This window comes from Pristis pectinata, chromosome 5 (genome assembly GCF_009764475.1).
Source record: "Pristis pectinata isolate sPriPec2 chromosome 5, sPriPec2.1.pri, whole genome shotgun sequence".
NCBI classification, from domain to species: domain Eukaryota; kingdom Metazoa; phylum Chordata; class Chondrichthyes; order Rhinopristiformes; family Pristidae; genus Pristis; species Pristis pectinata.
In genome coordinates, this window is record NC_067409.1 from 63,045,362 (window position 1) to 63,069,334 (window position 23,973).

Here is a 23,973-nt window from a genome sequence, read left to right on the forward strand (position 1 = left end):
TATCAATGAAGCACTTAGACCACATAGGAAATTCCCTAGCACCCTTTGAGAAATGAGAAAAGAAATGGGTCAGGATCTGATTAATATTTTTGGAAATTCCACAGAGGCATAAATTGCCTTCGAGGTTTGGGAGGACACTTCTTATAATGATTTTAAGTTATGAAGTTTGATGTGAATGAAAGAACTATTTATCAGTGCTGCTAACATCTGTCTTTCATAAAATGCTGAAGAGTATTTCACAGAACCTCATTGGCATTTATCCAGAAGGTGCAAGAATACTCTGTTGATAGTGCTAGGTCATGCCTAATAAGCCTTTTTGAGAGGGTATTGTTACAAGGTCTATCACAGGAATTTGTTCTAGAACTTTTACTCAGCATTCAATCCATAATTTCTGCATTAGAAACTTGCTCATAAAATTGTGGAAATTTATTGGATTCAATGTATTTAGCAGTATAAAATTATGTTCAATTAATGGGAAACATCTGCCCCAAAGACAAGGGGTTGGAACTTGGAATCAGTTAACATTCAAAATTAGTGAGGCTTTGGAAACAGCATGCATAATGCCACCAAACACCCAATACCTCCACAGAGGAGGATTTAAGACCACCATTCTCAATGCCAGAAAAGCCTGGGACACAAAAAAATAAATCCAAGCGAAACATCAAGGAGAAAAACTGCAAAAAAATGGGCAAGGGTCAAAGATGAAAAAAAATCATACTTGTAAGAAAGGTGAGAAATCACTCACACAATAGTAATAAAAAGGTTTTGGATTGATTATGGATATAATACCCTTTTTCCTTAAAAAAAAATCAGCTGGTAGTTTCCAGAGTTGAAAATTCTGATTTGAAATATGGATTACAATCTGACTGAAATAACAAACAATTTGAATGGAAAAACCACAACATAGGAAGAAGTGGTGCCAGAATAATGAAAGGATTGCTTTAAAAGAGCTAGTAAATCCTCCAGGTAAACAACAGAACAAGATGAAGAATACGTCTTGTTCTGTTAGTGTTGAGAAATTATAGAGTATGTGATCTAACAACCCACATAGGTGAAAGCTTTTACAAAGAGAGATGCATTATAAGAAAGCAGCAACATCTGACTGGGCTTTATGGTTATATCCAAAAAAATGTTTTAACACCATTCACTGATAACATTTGCAAAAAAAAAAGCAAAACCAAAGCAGACCCTATAAAACAAGATGTCACAACAAATAAACACCTTCTCAGTGACCAAGAACTCATAACAAATAATAAAGATCAGCCACAAAAGCAGCTTTCAAGACTGTATAAAGCACAAGACCACAACACATGAACAGATATTGGAGAAACAAAAAAGAACAGGTGGCACCAGTTGGAACGAAATGAACTACATTCTGACATCAACCACATCATCTCTCCCATTTGTTTTAGCAGCAAATATCCTCGCATCACAATTGCCAGTGATGGAAGAACAGATGGAAAAATGGGGTTAGATGCATCCAAAGCAAACCAAATCCTCCAACATCAATCAAAAGCTATTAACACCAGGAAGAACATTATAAAAACAATTTCTCAATTACTTCTGACCTGGACCATACAACCACACATTAAAAGGAAATTGGTAACCACTGAGGTAAGGTGCCAGAGAAGCAGAAGGAGACAGGAATGCCCAAATAGGCAAACAATATGCATCCAATTAATGCTAGGTTATACAAGACTTCTGATGAGGAACAAGGTAAATGCCCTCTCACAAAGAGCATATGATGAAGAAATTACAGAGAGCCAAAAGCCCCAGACACAGAAGAAGCAGTGACAGAGAGACATTCTTATCCTGTTACTAGGAACTGAAAAGTGAAAGAAATCCTCACATCTCCATCCATACCCTAAAGTTGGAAGAGGACTGGAAGAGCAGCAATGGTGGCAGGACACGAGTTTTCTAATGTGCAATTCTGTTTCCCAACCTCCACCAACACTAAGCAATCAGCCCAGGGGCAAGGAGTGAAGGTAGTCGGAAACCTGAAGCACAAGGTTTCCTCGGGGATCAAACAAAAAGCATTCCCTGTTCGTTTTGTCTCTGTTCTTAAATAAAAGGATGATGAGCTTAGACCTTTGCTCCTCTCAGGGGGACAAAAATGCTCCAAGAGGTATAGATCGAGTGAACAGTCAGACTTTTTCCCAGGGTGACAATGGCTAACACAAGGGGGCATAATTTTAAGGTGATTGGAGGAAGATACAAGGGGGATGTCAGGGGTATTTTTTTTTATTTTACACAGCGAGTGGTGGGTGTGTGGAACGTACTGCCAGCAGAGGTTGTGGGGGCAGATATGTTAGGAACATTTAAGAGAGTCTCAGACACATGCATAATAGAGAAATGGAGGGCTATGTGGGAAGGGTTAGATAGATCTTAGAGCAGGATAAAATATCGGCACGACATTGTGGGCTGAAGGGCCTGTACTGTGCTGTAATGTTCTGTGTTCTATGAATCTAGTGCAAGGGCCTCAGTCACTGGCCAGAGTATGCCTATTAAAATACTGTATCTCTGAGGGCAAGGTTAGATTTAAAAGTAAGATGCAAGTTTGAGCAGGGGGTGGGTTAGGAATTGATCACTGCAGGGATTTTAAACACCTGCTCTGTTACGTGGTGGAGAAGAATGTGCAGCTAAACTGGAGAAATTTTTCTCCCAGGATTTTCCTTCAATTACAGCAATTGATGTTGTTTTTCTACTTTCTTTTTAAAAACGAATATGTCACAAATGCCATTTATCACAATTCCCTATTTAACTATATAATTAAATGATGAACTAGCATTTTTCCCACCAAATATTTCTAATGCAGGTGCTAAAGCCATTCCAGCATTCACAGACTCATTTTGGGGCTACTTGCAAATCATTCACCTTCCACACATCCATTCGCATTATTAGGAAAATATGTAATTTGGGAGAGAAAGAGTTTTATTTTGGTTCTGTGTACTTTTACTAATTTGAAACTTATGCCAAACATCAACGAGGTCCAATATTTATATCAGCCAATACTTTGGTGAAATACTTGGCAGAGTCTGGATACTTTTCTAGCCCTCAGTCAGCTGGAAAAATGGCTTTTACTTTGCTCATAAATAAACCAGTAAGCCTGTCATGGAAAGCCAGGCTGGCCTTTATCTTGAACCCTTTTCTTAGCTTATGTTAAAGGTTAAGGCAATTTCACAGGGTAGCTTTCAACAAAAAAAATGTAATGAGCTATTGATTAATTTACAAAAAAATAAATCAACAAGTACTTTTAAAATGCTTGAACAATCTCAGTTCACAGAAAGAAAAGCAAATTTATTATAAAAGTTGATGTTTGATTATTTTTTCCTAAACAGACTGATTGTTGCATGAGAAAGCTAAGCTTTAAATAACACGTTAAGACCATTCAGTAGCCTACCTCAGGGGCATTCATCTCCATCTTCATTGAATGTATAACTCATTTTTAGATGTTATCGATTAAGTGCCACCTCAGAACACTGAGAATAATTGAAGGTTTTAGTGCAACACAAGGATCTAGTTTAACAATAACTTTTTTTTTGTTTTGCAAAAAAAAGCCTTTATTGTTGTATATTCTAAAGATATTTTTCTTGTGCAAGTGACAACATTAATAGAATAAGAAATTGAGATTTCTGATATAATAGCAGCCTTCTTAAATAAACACACACACACAGTATGGTATACAATAAGCTATTTACAATCTACTGGCTAATAGAGCCTTATACATATTTTCATTGCTATCCATTAAATAGTCTTATGTTTTCCATTACCTTCTTGCCCCAAACTGAGGAAAAGGTAATAGAAAGATCAAGTGTATGTAACACATATGTGAAAGTATTTTAGACTTCAATGAATAAAAGTAGTATTAGGGCTTTTGTGCCTTTAAGTATTGTTTTAAAATGTTTTATGAGCAGAGAAGTGGGATGAAATTGCAAATACATTAAAGTGAATTCTTCCAACATACAAACTAGAAGCAGTGGTGACTTGCCTCTGCTTCTGAGCTGCCATAATATTAAGGCCATTCTAATTGTAACCTCAATTCCTTTCTACCTGCAGTGACCTTCCTCCCTCCCACCACCCAAGAATCTATCTACATGCGAATGACATAAAAATAGGCATAGAAATAAGTTCCAAGGAGGATAAGGACAGTTTATGGAGAGCTATTGATGGGTTAGACAAGTGGACAATATGTTTGCAAATGGAGTAAATGTGGGAAAATACAAAGTTGTTCATTTTGCAAAGAAGAACAATTAAACAGATTATTATTTAAGTGAACAGAAACTGCAGACAGCTGCAGCGCAAGTGTACTTAGGGGTTCTCGTGCATAAAACACAAAGGTGTATAGAACTGCAGCAGGTAATAGGGTAGACTAATGGTACATTGACCCTTATTTCAAGGGGGTAGAAGTAGAAGTCTTACTGCAACAGTGACACCACATCTGAAGTAATGAGAACAATTTGTCTTCCCATTTATGGAAAGATATAGTTTCATTGGAGGTGGTTCAGAGGTGGTTCACTGGTTGAACCCAAGCATAGAAGGGTCATGCTATGAAGAATGATTGAATGGGCTGATATTCTACTCTTTGACCCAAAACATTAATTCATTTTCTTTCCACAGATGCTGCCTGATCTGCTGAATGTTTCCAGCATTTTCTGTTTTTAGTTGGGACTCTACTCATTGGAGTTTCAAAGAATGAGAGGCAATCCAATTGAAACATCGAACTTCTTAAGGGGTAAAACAGGGTAAATGCTGAAAGGATGCTTTCTCCTCAGAGTTCTTGAGTATAATCAAGTCTAGGATAGATTTCTAATCAGTAAAATAATCAAGGATTATGGAGAAAAGGCCAGAAAGTGGACTTCAGGAATGTCAGATCCATGAATTGTGAAGCAGGCTTGAGAGGCTGAATGGGTTACTGCTGAGTCTACTTCTAATGGTCTCTCATCTCTCAAAAGATATTCCAAGCTTCTGCTACCACTGCCCACCGAAGTGGTTACAAAGAGTCATGATGCTCTGAGAGAAAGAAAAACTCACCAGTGATCTCTAGTTATGGAGATATAGATAGGTACAGCATAGAAACAGATCCTTTGGCCCACCAAATCCATACCAACCATCAAGCACCCATTTACACTGAACCCATTTTATTCTCTCCACATTCCCATCAACCCCCAAATTCTACCCCTCTCCTAGACATTAGGGGGTAATGTACAGTGGCCAGTTAACCTACCAACTGGCATAAATTTAGTTCATGGGAGGAAACCAGTGGACCCAGAGAAAACCGTAATAGTCACAGAAAGAACATGCAAACTGCACACAGACATCACTGGAGATCAGGATTGAACCTGGGACTCTGGCACTATGATGTAGTAGCTCTGCTAGCTGCACCACTGCAGCGTTCATGTTCTAGATTGTCCCATGACAGGAAACCTTTTCTCCACATTTACCCTGAAAAAAAATCCATGAGGACCTTAGTTATTCCAGTCAAGTCCCCTCTCATTTCAAACTATCATGTAAGAGCAGAGCCTGCCTGATCTTTCTTCACCACCTATTCCAGGCATCAGTCTGTTAAACCTTTACCGAACTGCTTCCTACACATTTACTTCATTTCTCTAAAAAGGAGACAAGCACTCCAAATATGGTCTCATCAATTCCCGACAGCAATAAACAATAACATTGTTAGCTTTGATAAGTACTTGCTTTGCCCACGTCATTGCTGTACATCAGTTTTCACAATTTCACAAGGATAAGGGGGAGATCTCATTGAAACCTACTGAATACTGAAAGGCCTGGATAGAGTAGACGTGGAAAGGAGGTTTTCCATTAGTAGGAGAGTCTAGAATCTGTGGACACAGTCTTAGATTAAAGGGGCATCCCTTTAAAACTGAGATGAGGAGGAATTTCTTCACCCAGAGGATGGTGAATTTGTGGAATTCATTTCCACAGAGGGTGGTGGAGGTCAAGTCATTGGGTGTATTTGAGGCAGAGATTGATATGTTCTTGGTTGGTAAAGAGGTTAAGGGTTATAGGGAGAAGACAGGAGATTAGGGTTGAAAAAAAAAATCAGCCATGATTGAATTGTGCAGACTTGATGGGCCGAATGACCTAATTCTGCTCATATATCTCATGGTCTTATTTAGTTTTAAACGAGTTCAAGAATCCGTAAATATGTTTTGAAAATAAATCCAAAAAATAAAATTTTGGAATAATTGTTTAATCAATGGGGAAGATGGTTTTAATGATTTATCTAGATTAGCAAAGGTGTCAACACAAAAATTAACTTTCAAATCTCAAACATTGGCCTTAAACTTCACACCCATTAGGTGTTCCCATTTTTGTTTTTAAAACCTATAATTTTAAAATTTGTTTTAAGAAGGTTTGTACTTTGGTAAGAGTGGTGGATAGAGACATGTCAGGAAACATTCAATATTTCCAAAAAAAAGCTCCCTAATAAAAAAGCCCCCAAAATGATAGAAATAGACCACAGCCCGATACCTTCTGTGATGACAACCATTTCTCTCTCAGCAGATTTTGCCTTACCTGCTGAGTACTTGAGGCAATTTTTTTGGTGTTTGTTCATATTTACAGCACCCATTGTACTTTGCTTTTCAATTAAGCATTCACTTGTTATTGCCACCAGTAACTTCTACTCTATGTTACTATTATAGACTTATTCAACATTCTACTGAGCTGGAAATAAAATGTATGGAACTGCATTTAATTTCAGCAACATATATATTTCAGGTTCAGGCAGTGGTGCTGAGCTTTCTCATCTCTGGTGAACTTAAACATTTCCTGCTGGAAGTCTGCAGTCTCCAATTCTCTAATTGATAATAATCATACTCATAGTCGACCTCTTTAATGTAGTGCAGTGCTTTCACAAGTCATTAAAATGATCAAAGGAACTGTTACATGTAGATGTTAAAGTCAGTTGTTTCCTTTGGGTTCATGAATAAACACCACCCCTGCAAGTGAGCACATAATTCTTGATGTACCATAACGTGATTGGCTTAAAGAGCTCATCACAATCCTGCAACCAAATAGTGACATATGTCTCTGCAATTTTGGAAAGTTGTTAAATGAACTCTCTGGCAGTTTGTAGCCCAAGCTAAATTATAACATAATAATAGATAAGAATAGCTTTCAGAATACAAGCTTAACTATTATTCCATGTATAGAATATAAATGCTTACAATGAGATTTGCAACTCCATATTTACATACAGAAATACTAAAGCAGCATTCAACTTTGAGGTGGCAAATAACATTCACACCAGGTGCCCTTCTCCAACAGGAAAGATTCTACATTCCACTCAATATTTTTTGGCATTACCATCACAGAGTCCCATCAACATCCTGGGGGGTTACCACTAACCAGAACTTTCACTGCACCAACCACATAATTACTATGGCCACAAGAAGTGAGAGGCTGAGCATCTGATGACATCCCAAAGATTTTCCAGCTCTACGTGCACGTCATGGAGTCAGAGTTATACAGAAGTAGTCCCTCCACCCCATCAAAAACCCACCTACACTAATCACATTTTATTCTTCCCACATTTTCTGTGACTCGAAGGTCTGCTATGGTTCAAAATAGTGGTTCAAGGGCAATTAACGATGGCCAATAAATGCCAGCCTTACTAGCGACACCCACACCACCAAAAGGAAAAACACAAATTGATTAGACTGCCCAACCGTTTCTGGAAATAAACTTAATTTGTTGTAAACAGTTGAAAACACATCTGACAGCACATGACTATTAGGGCTGCCTAATTATCACTCACGGACCACCCTGATTTAAGAGATGGCTGTGGCAATGAGGCCTTGAGGACATTGGGAGCCGAGTTATCACAAAAGCTAAGTGCAGCCAATGAACTAGTATGGTGTGTATTTGAAGCACAGGCCAAGTAAAATACAGGCCTCAGTGAAGCAATTCATCTAGTAACAATGACAGCAGGAACTATGCATAAACCAGTTCTCTGGGAAAGGTATTTCACATATGAGAACTGTAATTAATATTTTCTACAGCTTGGAAAAATGGCAATATTGAGATATATAAACTTTGTTACTTCAAATATGACCAAAGCAAATCAGAGATCATCAACACTGGCATGCAAACTAAAATAACTTTAAAATCAGAAAGAACAATGTGACATTGCAACCACATACAAATAAATCAAAACTTTGTGTGACATAAGAACCCTAATAAAAATCATACGCTGGAATGTTTATGTCATTTATTTTTATTACTTGGACATCATTATTTCCAATCCATCATGATTCGGGGGAGGTGGAAGGTGAGAGGAGACCGGGAAAACAAGATTTTTTTTCCACTGCCAAAGATCATGGGGGGAAGCCACAAGTTGTGGACAACTGATTGAAGCACCTCACCGTCAAAAAGAGAGCCCAGAAATACAGTGAAAGCTTGGTGTGGCCACAAAGGGTGCCACTGATTCTCATCTGCCTCACCATCGGCATGGGTGCATGTGAGGAAGGTGTAAAGATACAAAAACAAACAAAATGGAAAGTGGCTATTTAGAGGATTGAAACAGAGCCCAAGCTTAGTCTTCAGATGAATCATATTCACCCCCACCAAACAGGCACATTTTGCTGCACCAGGTCTTCATTAAAGGCCAGATTGTGGGAACTCTGAGGAATATATTGTCTCAGGCATTCCTGCCTGCCACAATCCTCATCACTTCCTCCCTGCACTTATAGCCTTCTAGTGGTGAGCTGTGGCTTAAGGAAGCTTCATGTTGTTTGTTAGGACCTTTGGTATCTGCAATAATAAAAAAGACAGAATACGTCTGAAACACTCAGCAGATCAGTGTCAGTAGAAAGTGAAACAATCAAGATTTTGGTCTGGGACCCTTTGTCAGAACTGTGAAATAGGGAAAAAAAAAAGCAAGTTAGTTTTCAGGATCAGAGAAGATGGTGGAGGGATGGGTAAACAAAGAGGATATCTCTGATAGGTTGAGACCAAATGCACTGATGGGGACTGTTAGAGTAGCAGTCATAAGTACTTTATGTTGCTTTATCTGTGTAATGTGTTAATAATGAGGCTGTGGGACATGTCCAGTAGGTCAGGTTATATAAACAGAATAAGAAAAACTGAGTCGAAACTCTGACAGACATAAATGGCTACTTCTGATACAGAAGGAAATAGTTACCCAAAGTTGGAGAGTTCAGTGGAGACCAGAACACTGCTATGTATCCTGATGGAAGATGAGGTATTGTTCCTCAAGCTTGCGTGGGCCTCATTTTAACAGTGTAGGAGACTACAGGCAGAAAGGTCAAAGTGGGAGTGAGATGGCAAATTCATGTGGGAGGCTGTTGTGTGAAGTCATTTTCTGTCTTAAGGATCAAGGACTCTGGACATGAGCTTTGTAGACCAAAACTAGTTTAATCAGAACGGCAAACACAGGGCAGAATGGATGGGAACAGACACACTGTCACTCACACACAGGATACCGCAAACACGAGAGGGAAATTGCAATTGTGGTAAAATACACTCACACACACTGATACAAACAAGCACACAATAACAGTGTACAACTTCAGGATATAACACTTCAATGCCTGTCCCACACTAGCATTGGCCCTTAACGCTCTCTGAGTCTGAGAGAAACGCTCCCTGACCATGTGGTGATGCACTCTTACCAATGATCTCTGCAGTGTTGTCTCACTACTCCTGGTGTCGTCAAAAGAGAAAGGGCTAGGGGAAGCAGCCCTTTTTATGGTGCTCGGAGGCTGGGTGGAGCTGGAGTGATTTAAATGAGCCAATGGTGTGGGAGTCAAAGACAAAGGTTCCTGCCACAGCCAATGGTCAGACAGGTTCAGAGACAAAGGGTACTGGTCAGGCAAGTTCAGAGGCAAAAGGTACTCTCACACCTGAGGGGTGGGTGGAGCCGCACCTTGATTGACAGTAGTATCACTTCTGATCAGAGGAGCAATGCTGTCCTCCGGTCAGCAGGGGTCATTGTCATTACTGTCACGTGACAGCCATGTGGATTTCTCACAGAAGAGGCAAACAGAAGCTCAGTGTCACTCCTGCAGACTAAACACAGGTGTTCCACAAAATGACCACCCAATCTCCATTTGGTTCCTCCAATGTAGAAAGGATCACATTGTGAACACCAAATGTAGTACACTTGATTTGACGAGCAAGTGAATTGTTGCTTCATCAAGATAGTCTGATTGGGTCCATTGATGTGGGAAGAGGTGAAAGTACAGGTGCTGTTGGGAGGATACTCTCAGTCTCTATTCACCAGTGTGACCTTCATTCACAAACATCCGACTGATTGATTTCTATACCTTCAATGCTTGGAAAGAGGTAGTGGGAGAGGGGTGTGAAACACACACTAACCAGTATTGCATTGAAACAGCTGTCAGCATCACAGATGCTATCCTATTTTTTGTTGCACACATAACATGAAATACTTTGCAAGAGTTCAGTTTAATTTAGCACATTGGAATACCTTTCAAAAAAATCCAGAGATATGCGACATTTGAACTGGATTTAGACTTTTACAATGCAATGCAGCCAATTTGAAAGGAAATCTATACAATCCTCCCAAACAACATATTTAATTCTCCTGAGAGCCCTTTGTTCCTGATTTATATTCACAGCTATATTGCATGGGAGGACCTAGATACACTCTCCAGATGAAATATTAGGCAGATACCATGCACTTCATTTCTTGCTTGTAATGTGATCTGCAAGTGTGATCTAGAGCTTTCAATCACCTATTAAATCTTTCTGTTCCCATGTTCACCTCTTTTGGATACATTTTGTTTTTCTATTTGTCCTATGTTCCTTTCTGCCTTGCACCATCCACTTAATAAAATATTCTCTGCCACCTTATCACAAACTCATCTTTTTCTTTCCTCCACTCCCACATTTCTTTACCCATTAAAAGTTCTTTAAATTTTACCAGTCCTGCCTGAAACATTGACCCGAAACTTTAACTCAGTTTTTCTTTAAGGATGTTGCTGGACTTACTGAGTGTTTCTACTACAGTTCTGAATTTTAAGATTTGCATTATCAACATAATTATGCTTCTATGTTCAATGATCTTGACATATTTACACTTTACACCGAAAGACAAAAGAATAGCAACATGCCTAGAAAAGGTAAAACCTGCAATGCCCTGGAAAAGACAACCTTGACAATGACAGCTGGTGGTGGCAACCTTATGTCATAATGTCGCCATGGTGACAGTGACATCAATTTACGTAATAACTATCAGTCCTGTAATTTGTCTGAAATCCACAGACAACTGTATATTTTATACACATCTTTTGCTTTGAGTTTTATGAGAACTGCTCATTGCAGATTTTTCAGACCCGTATTTCATCTTTTATGTATCTCTGCATTTTCAAAATGAAATGGTGGCCAGCCCTTCAGCTGAAAAGCCAGCATTTGATGCAAAATGGTAATTAGGAATCAGTCATAACCAACAGCCCTTATATTGCATGTTTAATATAAAAATGTTATGCAAGTTGGATGCCAAATCAGGAAAGGTAATTGAAAGTTAGGTTAAAGATTCCAGATTAAATCCTCATTCATTGTTACCTAAACACTAATAAGCATCATAGTAGAAGTTGGAACTTATGATTCAAACTGTGAGCGAAATCCAGCAACGTAGTCCTTAGCTGCGATTGCCTTGCAATTTAAATGAGATATTTAATATCCTAACAATCCACTAGATTTCTAGCCTTTGGTGTATGGTGGTATCCTGACTAGTCCTGCTCATGGTCAAATGCCTCAGAAGGACTTTCACAACACTTGCAAATTTACACAACTGTCTGTGCTATCTTTTCCAATGTAATTAAATACTTATTTATTGACTCTGCAAGGTATTGATGAAAGATTTTGATGAGAGTTAGCTTAATTATAGATAGTTTTACCTTGTATTTAAATAATTACTGAAGTAAAAGCAGTTATATCTTAACATACAAAAAAAAGTGGAGGTTCCGTTTTGCACTTTAGGCAGTTTATTTACTTTCTTCAAGCCTGTTAAAAACACCCATCTGCAAACACAGATCTTACAGAGTCTAATCAAAATGGTATCTAACAAAGACCAAAACAGTGACACGGGATAAACCTCAAAAGCTTAAGACCATTCTGGCTTAGAGCAGAACAACCATCAACTATATACATTCAATGATATATTTTGCAACACAAGTTATATGCACTACTACATTAGTAATGGGGTAAGGAATTAAATTTTTATTCAGGTTGATGCTTTAGCAGAGAATGGCCAGGCTCTGTGCATTGTAATCCAGTCAGCAAAATCCTTACACTAATATTAAACAACTGAAAATTCATCAACCCATTAATTCCCACTGCTTCAGAAAAATACATCTTTATGAAAAAAGGAAACAGATAAATTTGTATTAAAAGGAAAGTAAAATTAAAATCTGTGCTAAGATTTTTGCAAGAAATTATGACAGTCAAATATAAAAATGCTGCAAATTACTATCTGCAACAAAAGTGAGCTACTGGAGGTCAATTAATTTTGAAAGGTGATAATTATTTTGTCTGCGAGATATGGTAGGGATGATGTCCTTTAAGTAAAACCCAATTATTCATTTAAATTAGACAAGAATGCCTATAATTTATTTTTATTGAAACTTTGTAAGTAAATTCATTACAAATGAACTGATTTTAACAGCCATAGAGCTGCAAATCTGTGATTTAATTACACCATTCCTAAAAGACAATTGTACCATCTGCTTGCTGCCAAGGAAGCAGCAGAACAAACAAGTAAATATAGTTCACCGTTCTGTGATGTTTGCTTAGTTTGTTATATAATTCATTTTAATACATTCAAATCTGTGTATTTCAGAAATTCTTTAAATGAGGCACTCAAAACCTTCATTAAACAACGAATAAAATTATACAGATAGATCCAGCATCCACCCTTATGACATGAAATTGAAGATTCTACATTAATTGCTCTTTCAAATGCTAACGGCTGACAATTCCCCACTCACTTTTATAATCACATGACAAATACATTTAATGTCACCTCCAGATATAGAATTAAAATACACTGACAGCAATGACTCTTATCAGCCTCAGAAATGGTTCAGTAAGCTACTCTGTTGTACCAAATCACAACAAAATGCAATAAGGATAAAATGGTACAATCATCTGATATCAAGCCAGGCAAAACTGGCCAAATTTATGGAGAATTTCTCACTAAAGATCTAAATCTTCATGCCACAATCAGGAGGTTTGTGCCAAGGACCAGTTAGATCAGACCATCAATGTTACAAAACTTATTACTATTAGTTGGGTAAGGCCAGTCCCATAAGCTAGGCAGACCAACCATAGTGGACATCGTAGTGGTGTTATTATCCCTGGAAGCTCTTAACATTGTAAGACCTCACAGGGCCTGCAGTGAAAAAAAACCTGAACAAGAAAACCACGTTTATCACAGGCAGTCTAACATGTTGAATACAACTCGCAAGAAACAACGAGACCATGAAGGACAAAAGAATGCATTCTCAACATTGACTTCAACATCCATCACCCAAAGCATCAATAGCATCACCCACTGACAACATCCTGAAGATGCAACTGCGAGATTAAGCCTGTAGCAGGTGATTAGAGAACCAGACCTGACTGAAAGTTAACAGAACCAATCGCATAAATGGTGTGACTACAAAAACAGACCAGATGCTGACTATCTTATTGCAATTGACTCATCACTTGATTTGACAATGTATTATCACCCATAAGTCAAAGAGAGGAATGAAATTCCAAACTCTTACCTGGATAATTTCAGCAGCAGTCAAGAAGCTCAGTACTATCAAGTATAAAACATTCTGCTTAATTGACTCTCCATCACCTGTGCAACATGGTTGCATTGTTTACACAAGATAAACTACAGAAACCAACCAATGCTTCTTCAACAGTGCCCTACAAACCTACAACTTTAAAAACTAGAAGGAAAAAGGTAGTAGGCACCTGGGAAAACCCCCATTTCAAATTAAAGACTTGATGTTGAAGGAACTATTTGGTCATCACCATGGTCAAAATCCCAGAGGCCACCTCCAAGTAACACTGAAGGAAAAGCCTCACCACACAGCTAAAGTAATTCTCAAAGGTAGTTTATAACCAGCTGTTAATACATGCTGCCCATGTCACCAATAGCTTTCTCCTATCAATGAAGTGTTCCTACTTTAATTTGCTTTGTATAGTATACCAGTAAATGATTTGCGGTAGAAAAAAATTACCTGTAAAATTGATTTTGTCTAACAGGAGCATTTCCAAGCTGGAGTAGCACTGCTACAAATCATCTTGAATGGTCATTCAGCTGAGCACAATATTAGATTTACCATTGTTTTTTGTCCTGTTCTGTTTGTTCACCCACTTCCAGAATTCTCAAGCCCATTTTTCCTACCATTCCTTCAAATCCAAATTTAGCTTCTCTAACCTCCTCCCAGTTTTCCCCACTTTCAGGGCTTTCTATATTCTTTCCATCCTTATTGTAAAGAAATAGGAGATATCTAATTTCTACAATCAATTGCCATAAATTTCTTACATCGTGAAGTGCTCCATGGGAGTTTTGACACAATCAGGGATGTGGGAAGGAAGTAGAGGCAAAAATTTAGGCAAGCGTTTAACTTATTTATACATTTCCTGGACCAGCATAGCAAGATTATTACCATGATCTCCTGAGAGCTCTTTATGATAGGCACCCCCAGGACAAAATAAAACAAGTCAATCTGCAATGCTCCTGAAGAGTGCTGCATAAAGAAAGATGTTATCCTGTACATTCCTAAAGTAGAAACCAAATTAAGGTCACAAAGTTGGCTTACAACCAAAAGAATCTGGCTGATTTTGCCTGATTTGTGTGAGTTAATCTGGAAGTGGTTTCAGGCATAACCTACTTCAGGCAAGTCAACTTTCAATTATGTTGTACCAGAGAAAAAATATTGCCAACTTCCAAAGCACAAATAATGGTAAAAGCTGGACTTGTACCCCAGAACAAGTTGAAAGGGATAAATAATGTTTTGTTAATTCATTGGATATTATTTCTAATATACTGTTTACTTTCATTCAAAATATTAGGGAGAAATTAAATGTAATATTTTATCAAAGTCACCCCACATTCTAGAAGTAAATATACCACTGAGTTAAGTTCTCAAACACAAATGAAGCTTGTGTCACGGGATCAGTAAACATTGCAACCCATGGAGACAAGATCCACTGTGGCCTTCAAGAGGGAATCAGATAAATATGTAATGGGGATAACCTTAAGGGTCTGGAGAAAGGACCAGAGGATGAAACTAGTGAGTTGTTCTGGTAGACAAAGTCAGCACTGACATGACAGGCCAAGTGGCCTCCTTCTGTCCAATAACAACTCCATGACATGTGTTGATATTTTCAAATTATCCACTGTTCATTATACATGAAGAAATATACATTGATATTTCACATACTCTATCAGCACATCACTTTTGAAGGTGTCACATTACCAAATTTTGTCACATTACCAAATAAGGCAAAAAGGAAAACTACCTCCCATTGCTCTTTAATTCTCATCCACTTCACTCAAAAGTTTCAAAAACATTCAGCATAATTGAAAATATCAATAGTTAATTTTATACATTTCTTTCTTACCTGAAACTGGAAGAGTAAAAACGCCTTCCTAACTGCAGAATTCACCTTCTGCAAGTGATTAAGCTCTAATTGACTTCGGGTGGTGATTACTTACATCAGGTGCATAATGTTGTCTTAATGAGGCAAAGCATTTTCAAGAGTTAAACCCAGCAGCAGTAGAAAGAGGCATTTTGTGTTACACACAAGTTTTAAAATTGCAATGTTCTAGCATGACATTTTCTGTTAGTAAAAATGATAAATGGAAATGCATGGGAATAATTTCATATTTAAGTTCAGATAATAAATGTAAGTCATTTGAACTTTGTGCTTGTGGTATATCATATGACCTTGCTTCTTAATGAGATTTTCATCTCATTTTTGGTGTTCCTATCTACTAGGAGAAACTGGTAAAAAAAGAATCAAAGGGAAAATAATTACTCTTTTTTACAGCATATTGACAATTTAAGAATTTCCCTCAGCAGTTGCAGCTTTATCATAAGCACCATAGAATAAGATTAATGCCCTGTCAAATGTTACAAAATTGTCACACAGACACTTGGTCTATCATTGATATCATTCCTGCAATTGTAAATTATGTTAAGTGATGCAAACTGTGAAACAGAGTACAGTGGGATGCAAGCATGTACTCTGGTATTGAGGATGAACATTTCCCAGGCTTGACAGGAATACAAAAAAGGAAGAGGAAATTCTATGAAGACTAACTATTCCCATCCTCTCTGTAAAGGAAAGAAATAAGAAGAGAAATTTCAAACAGTGGTCAAGAAACATTTGTTTCAATTCATGCCATGTTTCATTCTTAGAATGTCCCACACTTGCCATTAATTGATATGTAAATATTGTTGTCATATTGACAACTTCAGCAACCAGTTATCTCAAAGCATTACAATCTATTTTTGTTGGTATTGGTTGAATAAGCATCGCTGCTGAGAAGATTAGGGAAACTTTATCGTTCTTCCTCAATTAGTGCCATATGATCTTATACATCCACCTGAGCAGATGAATTGGGTATTGAATTAAGTCCAGGCTACCAAGCAAGGCAATAAGCTAGCACAAAAAAAATTGTACTCATTATCTCACTATCTAATGAAAGTGGAGAAAATATGGAGCCCTCCTGCAACTGATCTATCTCCCCTCACCTACTAAAGTTGTTTTTCCTTCTAATGTGTTCTCACTTGTGGTTCCCACTGTCAAAATAGAAATTAGATACAGAATTTTTAAAAAATAAGGTAGAAAAAAGTAAGAAGTACTCTTCGTAATCCATCCTGCACATGTAATAACAATCATTGGGCCACAAGAAGAAATGTTGGCATATTTGTAGCCTGGTTTTATGAGCAGGTGAAAGTTCTGCCTCTCTGCCAAGCAGAAAAATGCCAGTCTTCTGAATATGTACTTATTCACATCTAAGTATTTGCAGTTGCTTCAATTACAACCCACCTTCCTACTCTGTTGTGATTGCACTTGCAAATGTGAATAAAAAGATGCCCCGTTTTCAAAGTTGAAGTTGAAGTTGAGTTTATTGTCATATGCACAAGTACATGTATGCACAGATGCAATGAAAAGCTTAGTTACAGCAGCATCACAGGCACATAACATCATATAAGCAGTAATATATTCTTCCTTGTTGCTTATTCATTACTGTAACCTAATTCCACCATCTGATCTTTCCTCACGTTTCAGGAACATTCCTTCACAGTTAGCATATTCTGTTAATGTAGTTGCCTAAAATCCATGCAAGTGTCTCACGTGATTCTGCCTCCTCACTCATTTGTTGCTGAAACCCTTCAAAATCCATCAGCTTCATAATAACAATGGCAAATATTACATGTGGATGCTATTTACAGATACCGCTGTCACCCAAGATGCACTGATAATGTCACCATCTTTCTCAGTCAGTTTTGGAGTTAACATACTTCAACCACTTAAAACAGCTGGAAATTGACATAAATGATTCTGCAGATGCAGAAATCTGGAGCAACACACACAATTGCTGTGTTGCTGGAAATTGACATCCACTGGATCTCCCCTTCTGGCCACAGAAATGAACTGAAACAGAGGGGACTCTGCAGGTCAGCCAGCGCCTGTGGAGGACATTCGACGTTTTGGGTTGAGACCCTTCATCTGGACTGAAAGATAGAGGAAAGATGGCCAGTATAAAAAGGTGAAAGGATGGGATGGAGCAAGAGCTATCAAGCAATAGGTGGATCCTTGCTAGATCTTGCTCCAGCACTTCCCTTCACCTTTTTATACTAGCTATCTCCCCTCTATCTTTCAGTCCAGATGAAAGGTCTCGACCCGAAACTTCAACTGTCCCTTTCCCTCCACAGATGCTGCCTGACCTAATAAGATCCCCCCCCAGTTTGTTTTTTGCTCCAGATTCCGGCATCTGCAGTCTCTTGTGTCTCCATGAAACAGAGGAGAATTGGTGCTCATTAACTCCACAGGATGTTAAGAGTTAGTTGATATAATACCATTCCACGCAAGCCTGTTTGTGCGATTGTGTTGTTGGAAAACATTTAGCACAGTACTTCTCTATTAATAATGGAAATTAATTTAGACATCTGTCCCATCCCTATGCTTTCTTTTCCTCTGGGCCTTTAACTTCTTCAAGGTTTGTTTGCTTGACTCACTAGTTCATTCCTACATCAATTCTAACAGAACCACTTTGATCCCATCCCAAACTCAACCAAAAGCCAAATACCGCTGATGCTGGAATTCTGAAATAAAACAGGAAATGCAATGATACTCAGCAGGTTAGTTAGCATCTCCAGGATGCAGAAAAGAGAATTCTATATTTTCTCTCCACAGATGCTACCTAATCTGTTGAATATTTCCAGCATTTTCTGACTTATCCTGTTCTAACCCTTACTTTCACTGACCTCCACTGGCAATCTGTTCCCAGCACAATTGATTTATGAACTTGGACTTGTTACAACAATTTTTTCCTTGCCCTTCTTGCTTCTATATTATTCAATGTCTTCCAGTTCTCCAATTCAGTCATTGTCCTGTGACCTTAGGCTCCACCTCTTCATAGGTCTCTCATTATTCTGCTGTTCCTCTTCTGTTGATAGGTACTAGATTCTTCCTAGTTGTGCACCTGGCTGTACCTTCTACTTTTCCTGTTAGTTTGACTGTATGTTTACTCATCATTGTTGTCTATGTAATTCAATGTGAAGTCTGCCAGGATGTTTTATGGGGTTACACAAATCCACATTTCAAACATTTACTGAGTAAATGTATTCATATGCAGATATTGGGCAAGGACCAGAGCAGGTTAAATTGTGATGACCCCGTAGTTAAATAGCCATCGATATTCTAAATTCGAATAGAAATAAACCACCAGATAATGATGTGCGCATGTGGATCTCTACACCAACAAGGAGCCAACCAACTGAAAAGAGCAAGAGAGAATATTGACAAACAATTAAGCAAATTAGATATACAACCAATAGTCTTTGGATAATATATTTACTTTCAGCAGTTAGAAATAAATGAGTATATATTTGGTGGCTGGTTATGAATATTGTGATTTAGGCAACTTAACAAGGCACCCAAGTGCTTCATGAGAGACACCACTGGAGGACTAATATTTTCAAGTAAAATTATATTCGAAAATAATTTTAAATATATGCTTTGATTTGCACAGAAATTGAGAATTCAAAATAACCATTACCATAAAAGCTGTAATGATGTAGCTAAAGCTATGAATTTTAAGTAAATACATGAACTATGAAATGAAATCAGCAAGAAAAGTTAGTGAATGAAGCATTTACCTCCCATTTGTGTTCCAGTCCAATTATATTCCCACATACTTTGAAATAGTTTGAGATGTGGTTTCCAGTTCTATGTTATCATCACATTCCACACTTCCAACACCACCTTCAGTAATATTACTTTTACAGTTCACACATTTGTTTTGCCGTCATATCATACTCAGGCATATGCTAGTGATGCTATTTACCCATGAGGAAAATTTTGCCTCTGCTTTCATTTCTATTTATAGAATGCCCATAGAACACTTTCATTCCAGGCATGACTGGTTATAGTTTTTAATCTTGATCAAAATATAAAGCCCTAGAAATTGCATTCCAAGCACTTGTTTCTCCAGAATAAAAAAACAAATCGATGAAAGAACTCAGCAGGTCAAGCAGCATCAGTGGAGCCAAAAGGTGCAAACCAATGTTTCAGGTCAAAGCCTTGCATTAGGACTGATAGGGAAGAAGAAAGATTGCCAGTATATAGCAGTACATTTGGGGGGGGGGGGGGGGGGGGTTGGACAGAGGCTGGTGGGTGGGGCAGTTGGGGAGTGGATGATGGATAGATGGAACCAAGTGGGGAAGTGGGATGGGAGAGGTGAACAAAGAGAGAAGAAAACTAAATGGATGGGTGAGCGTGTGTGGGAGGAGAACACAGGAGGTGTGGGTTACCTGAAATTGGAAAATTCAATGTTCATACCATTGGGTTGTTTCTCTTGATCCCACATCGATACATAAGGTCCAAAATGGTGAGCAGGAAATGAGCTAACAATTTTTGCAATATGCTTGTGTTGGTCATATCTACCAAAGGCAAATAAGAAATAATCTTTATCCTTGCCTAAAACAAGCATGGAGCTTTGTAAATGTTTTCAAACATGAGTCCTAACATTTGTCTTAAGTCCATTTTGTCAGAGCGACACAGTAATGCAGATGGTGGAGCTGCTGCCTCACAGTTCCAACAACCCGGGTTCAATCCTGACTTTTGGCGCTGTCAGTGTAGCAATTGCATGTTCTCCCTGTGACCACATAGGTTTCCCTGGGTGCTCCAGTTTCCTCCCACATCGCAGACCTGCAGATTGGTAGGTTAATTGCCCCAATGATGTTTGTGAGTGGTTGAATCTCGGAAGTTGAAGGAATGTGGGAAGAATAAAATTGGACTAACGTAAATGCAGTTGGCCCGACACTTATCTTTGGAGCATCTGAACAGTAAAGACACTTAGGTTAGACTGTTGTTTATTGACTACAGCTCCACTTTCAATGCCATAATTCCAAGCAAACTCATCACCAAACTCCGAGACCTGGGACTTAACACCTCCCTTTGCAACTAGATCCTTGACTTCCTGAAAAACAGACCACAATCATTAAGGATAGGCAGCAACACCTCCAGCATGATTATTTTCAACACTGGTGCCCCACAAGGCTGCATCCTCAGCCCCATACTCTACTTCCAATACACTCATGACTGAGTGGCCAGATTCTGCTCTGACTCCATCCACAAGTTTGCAGATGATACCACCGTCGTGGGCCATATCTCAAATAATAATGAGTCATTGTACAGGAAGGAGATAGAGGGCTTAGTAACATGGTGTCATGACAACAACCTTTCCTTCAATGTCAACAAAATAATAGGGCTGGTCATCGACTTCCAGAAGGGGGGGTCAATGCATGTGCTCCTGTCTACATCAATAGTACTGAGGTCGAGAGGTTTGAGAGCTTCAAGTTCCCAGGAGATAACATCACCAATAGCCTGTTCTGGTCCAACCACGTGGACACCATGGCCAAGTAAGCTCACCAACACCTCTACTTCCTCAGGAGGCTAAAGAAATTTGGCATGTCCCCTCCGTTACTCACCAATTTTCAATCAATGCATCATAGAAAGCATCCTATCTGGATGCATCACAGCTTGGTATGGCAACTGCTCTGCCTGGTACCACATGAAATTGCAAAGAGTTGTGGACACAGCTCAGCATATCATGGAAACCAACCACCTCTCCATGGACTCTGTCTATACCTCTCGCTGCCTTGGTGAAGCAGCCAGCATAATCAAAGAACTCACCCACCATGAACATTCTCTCTTCTCCTCCCTCCCATTGGGCAGAAGATACAAAAGCCTGAAAGCACACACCACCAGACTCAAGGACAGCTTCTATCCTGCTGTTATGCTGTTATAAGACTATTGAATTGTTCTGTAGTACAATAAGATGGACTCTCGACTTCACAATCTTCCTCGTTATGAGCTTGCACCTTATTGTCTACCTGCACTGCACTTTCTCTGTAGCTGTGACACTTTACTCTGCATTCTGTATCGTTTTACCTTGTACTCTCTCAATATACTGTGTAATGAATTGATCTGTATGAATGGTATGCAAGACAAGTTTTTCACCATACCTCGGTATGTGACAATAATAAATCAATTTCAATTCCAATTCATGCTTGATGGTCAGCATGTTTGATAACCACCTGAGCATTTCTGAAATTTTCTGCTTGTATTTCATATCTCCAGTATCTGCATCAGTTTGATTTTGCACCCTTTCCAACAGTCCCAGTTCCTGTCTCCACCCCTTCTGGCCTCCTCTCCGGCTACTAATTACGAGCCCTCACCCAGTGCATCCTGAGGACAGTCAATTTGTTTCATTATAATCCATGTCTGCAGTTTGGAAATAAGCTGTCAGTATTCACAGAAGTCAGGTCTTATACTAGATCACTGATGAATATTCAGCAGCCATTATTTTCAATTTACAATTACAGTTATATGTAATCTAATTTTCAGAAAAGATTTAGTGAAAGACTAATGCAACAGATTTGGTATGAACAAACAATTGCCCAAAAAATTGGTCACATTGCCTTGCTTTTTTCAGCAAAATATCAAAATAAATGCGCATCCTGAGTACAACATGATTCTCTTGTTTCTGAGCCAAATAACATCACTCTGGAACTTCCACCGGGACCTTCCATTACAAATCACGCTTACAGGGGAACTGTTTCCAGTGTGGCAATGAAGAACCCACCTTAAGCAAGATCAATGCTTTGGATTCCTCCCCACCCCTGCCCACACCCAGCTCTCCCACCCCACTTCCCTCCCAGCCCCCCCAGCTCCCAGCAACAGCTCAATTAGGAGCTTGCCTCAAACCTCCAAGTTAGACGTGCTCTTGTGAATCTCATATGCACAGTACAGTTTCATGCTATTTTGTACACTGCCATTGATCACATGACTGCTTAGGCCCTGCATTGCCCAAGCATTTATACGTTATAGGCACAGAGGGTCCAGGTCATATTTCCACATATTAGGAATAATGGGAGTACAGAAACAAAGTGGTAATCCTAGTAATCTGGCACATATGAGTTTGAAAGCAAAAGAATTGTAAATGTTGTAAATGTGAAATAAAAATATAAATTATTGGAAATACTCAGCAGGTGAGGCAGAATCTGTACAGAGAAAAAACAAAGTCATGTTTCAGCTAGATCACCTTTTATCAAAAGTGAGAAACAATAGAATTCAAACATGGATTTATGGTACAAGATTTGGTGGACAGCTGAGTGAAACTTTTTTCACCTGAAGAGTAGTAAGGGTCTGGAACACTGCTTTAGTGGATGGTAGAGGAAGAACCCACAATGCATTTCAAATTCACTAAGATAACCACTAGAAGAGTTGTAGTGGAAGGGCTGCAGACCACTGTTGGTAAATGAGATTTGTCTCAAAAGTTTTTGTTAATCAGCTGGTGTGGACATGGCAGACCAGATAGCCTCCTTCTATTCTGTAAGTTTTACAATTTTATGCTTCTGCTTCTGATTCCTCCATAACGCCTAGCTGCTGCATCTCTGACCTGCTAATTCATGGCTTAAATGTTAACCTGTACTTTGATCAGTCTACTGCCTTCCTCTCACAGCTGGTGAGTCTACAGCAGGCCACATCATTTTACTGGCCTTTCATTTCAGCAACAATCTTTACCTCTTTCCTGCTTAAAACCAATCACTCTGCCCACAATTGTCCCTGTCCTGATGCCTCCTTACAGAGCTCATCAAGTTTTGTCTGAGAACTCTGCCGTGAAGCATCTTGGGCAGGTCTCATTGTACTGTGCACAATATAAATATCAATTGCTATCATTGTACACCTGATGGAGAAGTGCTCCAGAATAAAAGAAACTAAACTATTTTTATGGTTGAAAGGATCATGACTGAAAACTAATGTTTCAGACTTGAAGGATTTTCATTAGAACTGACAATTGCCTTTACAGAATGTTCATCTCAAAATGAAAAGAACATCTACCAGCTGCCCCATTAGCCACCTCAGGCTCATATCTATTTATGTAAAAAGTGCAGCTATGATTAACCAGTGAATCAAAAATTATTAAGTAGAATCTTGTGACTAGAAATTATTGCTTCTGCTGGCACGTTGCATTTAAAACCTAACTTTAACATGAAACAAACGAATTGCAGTCATAACAGGTTGATTTGCAATACCTTGTATAAATTATTCTCCAGGACATTCTCTGAACCAGCGACAACAACTTACTGGTTCAAGTATAAATCAATAGTAAATTAGTTTGCAATCTTTCAAGATTCATGAGGATCTTAAGTGCTAATAATATAT

General features: G+C 38.6%; 1 protein-coding gene across 1 annotated transcript in view; it reads right to left on the bottom strand.

The window, feature by feature from the left end:
• The window catches only part of dgkb (diacylglycerol kinase, beta), a 589,337-nt gene extending 573,676 nt beyond the window's left edge, over positions 1–15,661 (bottom strand). Inside the window, exon 1 of the mRNA XM_052015544.1 lies at positions 15,631–15,661. The gene's annotated coding sequence lies outside the window, so the exon portion shown is untranslated. The remainder of the gene's footprint in view (positions 1–15,630) is intronic.
• Between the last annotated feature and the right edge of the window lie 8,312 nt (positions 15,662–23,973).